Raw genomic sequence first — 12,539 nt, 5'->3', positions numbered from 1 at the left:
CCCCCCCCCCCCCGAGCCAGCTATACCTGAAGCCATCATCCTTGGATTTATAAGTTAATTTTTAAAGCATACTACACAAATATTAGCTATTGGTTTGGTTGTCATATGCCATCTGCATAACATTTTTACCCAATATATATGCTTCACGCCAGTGGAAGCCGTAATAGTCCATATATAAAATGTAATTAATTGTACAAGTTACTGGAATGGCAATGAAATCCAGCATCCAGGGCATGACACATCCTACATATGTAACAGATTTTAGAATAAATCAAATTCAGCTCAAACCAGAATACAGGAAACAGACAGATGCCTTCCTCACACATATGCCAAGCAAATCAGACCCACTCAAACAGGGATGGAGTCCAGGGGAAAGGAGTTCAGCCACTGCATAAGCTTTTTGTGTTTCCTGCCAGAGGCTGCTACAAGGGCCAGTGACTCATGATGTGGCCAGTGCCGATGTGCTGAGGTGCTCTCTACAGTTAGAGCCAAGCTTACTTGGAAATGAACTGCTTTTTTCCCTTTATGCCTTACAGTAGCCAGCTGGAGTAATGGTGCCATGGTTTACATTCATTTAAGTAAAATTAGAGATAACAAAAGGAAGAAGAGATAAAGCTGCTCAGTGTCATCCTACTTTGATTCCTACCCTTGGCATGGTTATTTATCTGATCCTAAGTTGCTATAGTAGCCACTTCCTAAATTGGATTCACTTAAAATTACTGGATATTTTCTTCCAAGAGTGTCTAGGGCCATTGAACGTGTAAAACCCATAGTTTGAGCGTGACTTTCCCCTGAAGACACGGGAAGGGAGAACCTTATGAGGTTGGGATATGCTTGGGATATGATATGCAAACATCATGGCATAAAAACGAAGGAAGCATTCTCTGGGCGAGCTGCCCTGGAAAGGAACACTTGGGAAACAAAGCTGGCAGTTTGAAAATAGGCTTGAATGGGAAGAAAGAATGGTACAGGTACAGGTATCTGGGGAGAGGAGAAAGGTAGAATTGGAAAAAGTAAGTGGGAAGAAGTCAGAAAACAAAATGCCTGCATTATAAGTTAAAAATAGGGTAAAACAATAAGTTAAAGTTGTAAGTAAATAAATAAGTTATAAAGTAAGTTACAGAGTAATAAGGTAAAGTTGTAAGTTGAACTAATAAGTTAACGAAGAGATGTAGGAGGTGACAGATGTCTCCTAAGAAGCTGGACTCACTTTCTTGGCATTCCTTGCAGTTCACAGGCTGGGGCTGGTTACCTAAAAATACCTTGTGCAGTGTTCACTGAGGACCCCCAGAAGCCATGGGGAGGAGGCCTCTCCTCTGGGGGTATCCTCATCCAGTGCTCAGGCTTGGCGGGGGGCAGCTGGTGGAAAGCCATGGATCAGAGGCAAAGATGTTGCAGTAATCATCACACTTTGAAGGAGTAGAGTTTGGCCCAAGAACTCCCTTCTGGGATTTGGATATACCTTTCTCCATCTCTTAATTAATACTAATCCTGGCTCAGCTGATAGATGTTGACACCTTGGGATCCTACGCATCACCCAAAACAGATTTCACTCCCCCATATCCCTAGAGACCAGTTGAAGGGTTTCTGCTAGGACCTACTTTTTGTATAAGGGGAAGGATGATTTTGCCTCTCTTCTCCACTAAGCTAGAAGACTTAATGCCTCAATCTCCAGCCCATGTGGGCTGACTTTGTAGCTTTCCAGAATCAAAAGTAACAGTTACAATAATCTATTACTTAAGTGAGAGATTTACTTATAACCAAAAAGATCCCTGATGCAGCAGGAACATTATATGTATTAGTTAATGGTAAAGTTCCAGTTGCTTTTTGGTAGCTTATAAGGAACTCCTGGAAAATGTCTTCTCAACCCTCATTTGTGTCACTGTTACCTCTGACTACCCAAATATATTCAAGAATGAGCTGTCATGAGCTGGGGTTCTGTTATTAAGTGGCATGCACTTGGAGTCTGAACATTCCAGCTGATCTTTTCTGGCACAAACTTATGGTTTCTCCAAAACTTGATAGGTGTGATTAGAAATGTTTGTTTTTTCTGTTGCTTCCTCATCAGTTACCAAGGTGTAAGATGCCACAGCGCCTGCAACCATTAAGAAGTAGGAGGAATGGTGAAAAATGTTAGTGAACCAATAGGCGGCACATTAAGTATGAGGTTGGCTGCAGACGTCACAAACCTGGTTGATGCCAGAAGTTAGCACAATAGGAACAGAGAATTAAGATCACATATATCATTTTGGGACAGTGTTCTGTGGAAGTGAGACTTCTATCTCTCTATCTTCAGCTGTGATCGCTACTGAGGGTTTTATAATCACTCTCACTCGATCTCAAAATATAGATATAAAGTGACTATATCATTCGACTCACAATACCTTTCTCAGGTCATGGTGAACTATAAAATTTCAGGCTTGAAGGTCCTTCCACCTTTGCATGTCTTGAAGGTATGAATTATAACTTTGTCTTTTTCCAGTATCAAAAAATGTGATAGGAATCAGATTCTTGTTTGTAGTCTTCTTTTCTATTAGCTATTTTAGATACTCTTAATTTTCATTACATTTAATGTGTCTTAGAGAACTGTTTTCCTCTTGTTAATCCTATTTACCATCCAAGGCTGAGAGTTATGACATTTGACAACTTAGAAAAGCCCACCAAATAGTATCTTGGACAGACAGACACAAACATCAAATATTCAAAATTCCCAGTGCAGCACTTTTCTAGGTGGATGGGTTAGCCTTTACAATAGGCTTTATGGACTACAGTTATACAGTAAACCTTCGTGAGTGAACCAATGAAGAAGTGAATAAATAGCACACTGTATGGCATAGAGTAAATTGGAAGTAGCTGTTGTTAGTAAGAGAAGCACCACAGACATATAGAGAACTGAATTCCTGCCTTGAATAGCTCTTAGTTACAACATTTATAAAACTTGCTGTACTTATTATATCACAATGTACTTTGAAATACTAGAGTATCAAATAAGAGGAAATGACTAACTCCTTAAGAGAAACTCCAGGAGTAAACACAGCTGAGTTTTGAGGCTAGGCTAGGATGGCTTAGGACAAAATAGCAGAGAAGCTGCAGGAAATGGCACTCAAGCCAAAGAGAAAAGCTGAGGCAAAAGTCCTTGTTGGGCATGCATTTTGTTGTGGCTGAGTGGATACCATGGGAGAGAAAGAAAGAAAAGTAAGAGATGATTTTCAGAAAGAAAGTAAAAGTGCCTCAGTTCACTTAATCTACATATAGTGATCAGAGTGATTTGAATAGGTGAAGAGCCTGGTCTGAGAATAGTTAAGAGACTCGCCAAGGTCAGATGGATGTGAGAGAGAGAGCCAGGACTTAAGATGCAGTCTGTAGGCTCCAGCTAAGACCACCAAGAGTAAGGACTGCACATGTGGCTTTGGTTTTTGTTGTCCCTATTAGCCTTTTCTCCAAAAGCTAAACAGGGAGAAAGACCTGCACTGACAAAAGGGCTCTTAACTCTATTTTTAGGGTCAACAGTAAAGCAGGACATCTGCGTGCTCTCCACAAACAGGAAGGAGACTCCAAAGCACCACAGGGCTGGGAACAACTTCGAAAGGGAGGGAAATGTCCCCTGGGGATGAGAAGGGAGTCCTGTGGAAAACAGCTACTCGGCCCACTACCATTTGGGGCCAAATGAAGAACTTTAGAAGCCCTAAACAGGGAACAGAAGATAATCTTCCCTCTAAGTAATGGAAGGTAAAAAGACGTGTGAAAGGATCAAATGAGGATAAAGAGGCCCAACAGAGCTCCTACCTTTTTCCCCCCTTGGAGGACAGCTGACCTATTTAATGTGCAGAGCATACATCTCAAGAGTCCAACACCTGCACTATTTTGCAGACAAGGCGAGTGGAGCTGCATTTTGGATGGATCCAGGGTTTGCCTGGGCCTGGAGTCTGGCCTGCAAGTGAGCAGACCTAAAGTGATGGAACACTCAGGGTTCCCACTAAAAATGCTTCCTGTGGCAGACTCTGACTGTAGCCTGAAGTGAAGATGTGCTGTGAATTGCTCCTCTGAGACATAAGTATAATTCGTTCAGCTTAAACCACTTACACCACTTGATTTTCACACAGGGAAGAAGTTGTGGTTCAAATTTTTCCTCTGGAGACAGGCTAACTGAAGTTTGTATTCTGTTCTTCCAGTATAGCCCGCAAATCTAGGTCCTTTACTAGATCATCTTACTTGGCTAAAGGGTAGGCCAGTGCTTGCAATCAGCTGAGGTTGCTGACATTGTTCTAGTGAAAGCAAGGGCTTTCTCAGCTAAAAATGTTACATTTCAAACCAAAATTTATACTTTTCCTAACTTTGTGGAGAGTCAAAATGTGATATTAGGATTATTGGGCTGAGAAATTAGCTCAATGGCACTGCACCTGCCTTGCAAGTGCAAGGTCTTGAGTTTGATCCCCAGTAACCCAACCCCCCAAAGAAATGTGATACGAGGAAGGCAGACATATTCATTACCCAGAATCAAGACTGTTTTGGCAGAAAAGCAAGACTGAAGAGAGGCTCCATAATGCAAAGTTTAGAGCCAATAAAGATATTTAGACTCTAGTTTCTTTACTTGTATAACTTCCTAAAGGGTCAGAGAGGAGCTGGGGACCTCTAATATTTCCAGCAAAGGGTACCTGCTTATAGCCAAGTTAAAGCAGAGTAGCCACCCTGACCTCTAGGAAGCTCAATATCATGTCTAATGAAATACAGGTGACATCAGAGCTCTTCTCTGGCCATACATCAAAGGAACAGAAGTGGATGCTTTGATCCTCTCAGCCCTTGCTCTCTCCAGAAAAATTTCACAAAAGAAGGGGGCAGCTGAGGTGAGGATGGAATATTAGGACTTTGGTTGCCTTTCTTCTGTTAATGCCATTCTTTAAGATTTGGAGACTAAGGCTGAGGGTAGGGAATTGTGGGATTCAATATTTGAGCCTGTTACATAGTTGATGTGACCTCAGAGGGATTTCCAGGGTCTTTGGAGCGAAGAACAAAGAACTGGACATTGCCCACAATGGTAGGAAAAATCAGATAAATTTAATAAAGTTTAAAGGGGGAAGGTATGCTCTGAGCCAGCAGGCTTATGGCAGTGGAAAGAAAAATAGCATAAATGGAAAGGAAAATTGTGCAGGCACAGAATGGGCACAAGGATTTGAAATGTGGGCCTGTGCCTTAGGTTTTTCAGAGCATGACTGGCAACATGCTTGATGGGGTACTGAGTCAGGTCAGCTGTATCCACTGTGCATGTCCTTTTCCATCTCTGCCTCTGCATTGAGGATGGAAGACAAAGGTTAGAGTTTGGCCCTAGGGGGTTGCCTAGGTTGAAGTGAGTGAAAGGGGAGTAGTAGTTCCATAGTCCCTACTTGTACTATCTGTATCACTACTGGTGTGTTTTCCATGACTGGTGTCTCTATCTATCTTCCCCCAAATACCTCTCCTGTTTGTAGCTTGACTCCTAAATTCTAATATAGACCTTCGTTTATTTGGTGTCTTATTAGAATATGAATCCCTCCTGGGACAAGCAATGATGAAAGCTGCATTACCCCATTCTTCAGTAAAAGGGCCATTTATAGAATCATTTCAGATGTCAGCATCATAGTCAAAAGTATTGTCGCTGTTGGTGACCACAGGGTGAAATTCAGACATCCTACAGTGGGGTACACATTCCCTCTACAATCTGGATCTTGTCCCACCCCATTTATGTGTCTGCCCCTCCCCACTTGGCACATTAATTTCCAGCAGTTGTCCCAGTCTGTGGCTTTTCACTCATAGCTGGGCAATGGCTCACCCTGACATGGGAGTCATTGTTCTCTGGGGTGGAGTGCCACCTCGAGGTATCTATTTCCCTGGTGCCTGACAAAGCACAGGCTGTGGGCATGTTTAATCATATAAATGAATGAATTTAATAAATAGATCATTGAATATGTGGTTTCTTTTTGTTCTGCTGGTTCTCAATGAAAGAGAATCTGAGCTGCTGGAAAGCCTCAGAAAAGAAAAGAGAAAGGCTGGGGGCTCTGACTGGAAAGAAGAGCCGGAAAAGAAAGTGGTCATTTCTTTTAGATCTCTGCTTGGCCTTGGCTAACTCTGGGTGGTGCTGGTCATGGGTATGACTGAGGTCAGAGGGCACAGAGATGGGCCAGGTATATTTTCTTGAGGTGCAAAGGAAAAAAGAAGTGGCAGGGGCCAAAAAAGGGAAGCAGAAAAACACGTAGGCACCCATAATTGGGGAGGCAGGAAAGAATGGAGCAGTTGTGGAGTAGTTGTTGCTCCAGCTACAGTGGGATCAAAGGAAAAAAAAAAAAAAAAAAAGCCTGTGAACTGTTTAGAGTGTAAAATACTAAATATGTTGCCCCTCAGCCATTAAAATGTGAGGAAGTAAGTAATGCCTAAAAGCCAGGCGAAACACGAGGAAATGAGGAAATGACAGGAAATTCAACCAAATGGTTGGTTGAAGATGTATGCAATGGATACTGGACCTAGAGACAGGGATGGAGAGAGAAATAACTAGAGGCCAAGTGGTTTAGCCTTCCCTGTCTCTCCCTCTGGGGCTTCCAGGGCCCATAGGAAGGAAATTGACCTCTAGTGCCCCTCTTTTCCATGGTTCTTCTGGATGCCAAATATATGGTGCTGGACAGAATTAGAAAAGCCAAGGACAGAGACCAAGGCAGAGTGGGGTCATTCTGTGATGGCTCTTTTACTATAGCATGTGTTGTTGTCACCACTGTCCTCATCTTGCATTCTCTACCCAGAAACCCAAAGTGGCAACCACTCTCACTGAAAGACTTGGGTGAAAATATGGTTCTGTAGGGAGCAACACATGTGATTGGGTGAGCTTGACTCTGTTTCTTCAGCGTGCTTTATGACTATGGATACTATCTAAGCATTCTGAGCACTGATTTCTTATCTTGAAAATGGAAATAACAATAACATCCACCTTTGGCTATGATAAAAAGTTATTAAGTGAAGGTATATAAAATACTGGTATAAGCACATGCTTCATATATCACTTGGGGGAAACCTGGAACCTCTTCTGATCATAAGTCTCTGTGTAGACCTCTTGAGTTTTGACTTTTTTATTACTGATAGTTATAAAAACTGAATGCATATTCACAATAAAATGTATGCAGTTAAATATTTCCAAAGTACCAACAAATAAAGACATTCTACATATGTGCCTTTTCCTTGGTTTTCTTAGCTCAACATTGTAGCATCTAACACATGGGAGAAAAGAATCAGAACTATGAGTTTATCACATGAAAACATTAATTATAACCACTGAAATGTATGTGCCCAAAGATCCCTCAGAGGTAATAATCCTTCTTAGGTGTGTATTTATGTCTCTTAAATTGAACATAGATCTACTTCTTAGAATCAGATCTTTAAGGAGAGAAACAACTTACCAAAAGGAAAAGAGAAGGAGAGTAAGAGGAGGAAGGAGACAGAAGTGGGAAAAGAAGGAGGATGAGGAAGAAGAGGAGAGGGAGGGAAGGAAAGAAGGGAGAAAGGAAGAGGGGAAGAAAGAAAGGGGGGAGGGAAGGAAGGAAGAAAGAACAAAGGGGAAAGGAAAAAAAAAGAGTTCCTAAGTCACAGGGCTCATAGCAAAATCTGAACACTAATGCTTTATTGAGTGGTTTAGTCACAGGGCAACAAAAACGAGAAGTAAGGCAAGAGAAGCAGGTGAGTCAATTCAAAGTATATTGTTGAAGTCATACTCTGATGAAGAGTCAAAGCTGACTGAGCATTGCTTTATGGTAAACCATGCTGCAGATCAGATCTTCAAAGTTCTGCCCATAGAAAGCAATCCCTGTGATTCTGGGCTGTGTGATCTGACTCTTTTGAGTACGTGCCAAGAAAGTCAGATCTATGCCTTGTGGTCTGATGTTTCATTCAAATGTGAAATTGGTGGTGGAAGGTCCACGCTCTGGCTAGAGAAGAGCTGGAAGCCCTGATATAAAAATGGGCAACTCGGGGCCTAGGAGCAGTGAAGCTAAGAGAATCTGTGGCAACCTTTAAAACGAGTTTGATTCAGAAAGTTAACTTATTAAGATAGAAACAGGTTAATTCTCAGCAATCATTTCATTAGCAGGGAGTGTACTTCTCTTGTTTCCAGAGATGTTGACATTTAAAACGTCTCTGAGTCATCTATAAACAACCAGAGCAACTTCTCACCTAGCATCTTTTTAATGTTTTTTTGGAATGACATATAAAATAGATTTGGAATAAAATCCTTAATTGGAAGGTTGGCATTAAAATGACCAATGGTTTTCATTTCAACAATAGAATCTCAAGTGTTATCTTATGCATTGTTAATTTTACCTTTGTTGTTGATTTATAAACAACAGAGGAGGGCCTCTGTGTGGTTAGTCTTAGCAGTAGACATTGCAGTAGAAAACAGAGTCCTAATCCTGTTAAGTATCATGTCAGCCTGCCTTTCCTTGTGGACTAGAGGAGTTGTTCTGAATTTTTTGTTATATAGTGTAGATGCAGAATTCTGGTTTTCTACTAAATAGATCATGACCATAATGAAAGATATGGTTAGTGCTCAAAATAAGAAAGACCTGGGTTTCAGTGAAACAGATTCAAACAGATATACAAAAGATTACAAATGCAATTGAAAGTACACACAGCAGAATCAACCAATGTGAGAATGGAATATTAGATCTAGAAGGCAGGTTTGCTGTTAGTTATAATTAAAAAATATTTCTTAAAAATAGAAAAGGACCATGAAAAATCAATCCAACAGCTGCTATATGATTCAAAGAAAAATAACAAGATTGATATGAATCAATGAAAAATCAGAAGATAGCACAAAGGACATGAAAGTCCTGTTCACAGAAGTAATGGCAAAAAACTTCCCAAGCATGGGAAAAAAATTGACATACAGGTAATATGAGGCATACAGAACTCTGATTAGTCATGATCAGAAAAACACTACACCAAAGCTTATAAAAATCAAGATTGGAGAAAGTCAACACAAGAAAAGAGTATTAAAAGCTCTTAGAGGAAATAAATCATGTATAATGGAAAGCTCATCAGAATCACAGCCAACTTCTCAACATAAACCCTTAGGTCAAGGAGAACTTGAAGTGAAGTATTTCAAGTTCTAAAATAAACAACCTCCAACCCAGATTGATGTATCCCACACACATATCTTTCAAAATTGATGGAGAAATGAGATATTCCATGATAAAGAACTGAAGAAATTTATGATCGCCAAACCAGCACTCCAATAAGCACTGAGGGATATTCTAGGGGGAAAAAAAAGACAGCAACGTCATGAATCCTAATAGAATCAATCTACCAAGCAAGATAAGCAATTAAACAGGAGAACAAAGGAAACTGACAACAGGAAAATAACATGACAAAGCTAAGTCAGTACATATCAGTTACAACCATCAATGTCAATGGCTTCAATTCATCAATCAAAAGAAGCAGATTGGCAGAATGGATCAAGAAACAAGATCCAATGATATTCTGGATATAAGAAACATATTTACCTCAAAAAGAAATTCATAGACTGAAAGGCAAAAGATGGAAAATAATACTCCCTATAACAGGAACCCAGAAAAAGCAGGGGTAACTATTCTATTTGTAGACAAAGAGAATTTCAAGTCAAGACTGATCCAAAGAGACGAAGAAGGTCGCTACATACTTGTTAAGGGAACAATCCAAAAGGAAAAGATAACAATCATAAATGCATATTGCACTAAATAGCAGCAAAACATTAATGTTCATAAAAATGTCATGTCCAACGTTAATGCACACACAAAAAATAAAATAACCACTAATGTAATTATAATTGGGTCCTCAATACACCACTGTCACAAATAGATAAACTAGACAAGAAAACAACAAAGAAATATCAGAGCTGAAACAAACCTTTGAACAAACGGAGTTAACAAATATCTACAGGGTGTTCCATCTCCCAACAATTCTTTTCAGCTGCACACAGGACTTTCTCCAAAGTAAGTCACATATTAGCTCATGGAACATGCATAAGTAAATGAAGAGGAATTTAAATTATCCCATACATGTTATCAGTTCATAGGTCAATGAAACTGGAAATCAATGGCAAAAGAAACCTTTAAAACTGCATAAACACATGGAAATTAAATAACACCCTCCCAAGTAACCAATGGGTTACAGATAAAATTAAAGAAAAAAATAGGCTCTACAATTAAAGTATAATATAAAACATATTGAAACTTATGGGACACAATGAACGCAGCTCTACCAGGGAAATTTATAGTGGTGAATTCCCACATCAAAAAAATAGACTGAACTCAAATAAATAACCTAATATTGAACCTCAAGCTTCTAGAGAAAGAAGAGCAAATTAAACCCAAAGCATATACAAGGGATAAAATTATAAAGATCAGAGCAGAAATTAATGCACTTGAAGATTAGAAAAACTACAGAGAATCAATTAATTGAAGGGTTTGTTTTTGACAGATTAAATAAAATAGATGAACATTTACCCAACCTTATCAAAAAAGAAAAAGACTCAAATTCATGCAATTATGAATGAAAATGGCAAAATCACAACAGACCCTGCAGAATTCCAGAAGATCATCAATACTTTGAGAACCCATACTCTAAAAAGATGGAAACACAGAAGAAATAGACAGATTCCTAGATACATATGAACTACCAAAACTGAATCAAGACATAAATATTATAAGTAACCCAATATCAGTCAAACAGAGGAAGTAACTTTTTAAAACTACTAACAAAAACAGCTGTTCTTCAGACAAAGGACTAATATTTAAAATGTGTAAAGGACTCAACAAAATTCAGACACCCAAATGTCAAGACTCAATCCAAAAATGGGCATCTGAAGTGAATAGATATTTCTCAAATGAAGAGGTACAAACAGCAAATAAATATATATGAAAAAGCATTCAATATCACTGGTCAGGTGAGAAACACAAATTACAACATTTAGACTCCAACTCACTCCCCAAGAGAGTCATCAAGAATTTAACCAACAGACTTCCGCAAAGATGGCGGCGGCTGCAGGCACTGCCGCCCGGCTGGCGGTGTGGGGCAGAAGATGGCGGCGCGGGCTTGATGCCAGCCGACGGGCCGTGTCGAGCCCGGGTCCTCCGGCGGCAGCAGTGGCCGGCGTGGCCCTGGCAGGGGCAGGAGCGGCCTGGCATCACGGCCGCATGAAGGTTGCAGCACACGAACGCAGCCTCACCTCCTCCGCACAGAAAAATGTTGACCATGGAGCAGTAGAGAAACTCTCCCTTCGTAAGCAGCGGTTCATCGATTTTCTTCACTGGAACATGAAAGGGAATATTATATGACACCACGAGACTTCCTTTTCTCAGTAATGTTTGAGCAAATGGAACGTAAAGCTTCAGTAAAGAAGCTGGCTAAAAAGGATAGCGAGGATGTCCTGGCAGGAATCCAAAAAAGCTGGTTGTGGATCAACCTTTTTTAGAGACCTTGGCGACAGAGGGCTGATTTCATATACCGAGTATCTTTTCTTGCTTACAATCCTCACTAAACCCCATACTGGGTTTCATGTGGCTTTTAAAATGCTAGATACAGATGGCAATGAGATGATTGAGGAAAAGGAGTTCTTTAAGTTGCAGAAGATCACAAGTAAACAAGATGACTTCAAGATAATGAAAACTAATGAAACAGAATGTCAGGATCAAACAATGAAAGAATCTGAAATTAACTCAACCCTTCAGATGCATTTCTTTGGAAAAAGAGGAGAAAGAAAACTTCATTATAAAGAATTTTGAAGATTTATGGAAAATTTACAAACAGAAATTCAAGAAATGGAATTCATTCAGTTTTCCAAAGGTTTGAATTTCATGAGGAAAGAAGCCTTTGCAGAGTGGCTACTTTTTTTCACTAACACTGAAAATAAAGACATTTATTGGAAAAATGTGAGAGAGAAGTTGTCAGCAGGAGAGAGCATTAGTTTGGATGAGTTCAAGTCATTTTGCCACTTTACAACCCACTTGGAAGACTTTGCTATTGCCATGCAAATGTTTAGCTTAGCTCATCGACCTGTCAGACTAGCAGAGTTTAAGAGAGCAGTGAAGGTAGCCACAGGACAAGAGCTTTCAAACAATATTTTGGACACCGTCTTTAAGATCTTTAATTTGGACAGTGATGAATACCTTAGCCATGAAGAGTTTCCTAATTAGGGTGTTAAAAAACAGGATGCATCGAGGTTTATGGGTACCACAGCAACAGGGTATACAAGAATACTGGAAATGTGTGAAAAAAGAAAGCATTAAAGGAGTAAAAGAAGTCTGGAAAAAAGCTGGGAAAGGCCTTTTTTAGAAAGAGATAACATGACAGTTATGTTGTTCCAAATGTCAGGATCTGAGAGGTTTTTTCCATAGCTTCCATTAACTACTTTTCTGAAGTCCTCATTGATTTCCTTTATAATATAAAAATGCTATGTACCTGCTTTCTGATTCAATGATTTCTTGAAACATTTTCATTAAAAAAATTAGTGGAAAGAAAAGGAACTACTGTGCCGGGGTTAGCTCAGA

General features: G+C 39.8%; 1 pseudogene; it reads left to right on the top strand.

Annotated features, from left to right (window-relative positions):
- The first annotated feature begins 11,021 nt into the window (after positions 1-11,021).
- On the top strand, positions 11,022-12,410 carry LOC104875812 (annotated as a pseudogene).
- Positions 12,411-12,539: the final 129 nt, after the last annotated feature.

This window comes from Fukomys damarensis, unplaced genomic scaffold (assembly GCF_012274545.1).
Source record: "Fukomys damarensis isolate Sample0158 unplaced genomic scaffold, DMR_v1.0_HiC HiC_scaffold_33, whole genome shotgun sequence".
Lineage (NCBI taxonomy): Eukaryota > Metazoa > Chordata > Mammalia > Rodentia > Bathyergidae > Fukomys > Fukomys damarensis.
This window is presented reverse-complemented; position numbering and strand designations above follow the sequence as displayed.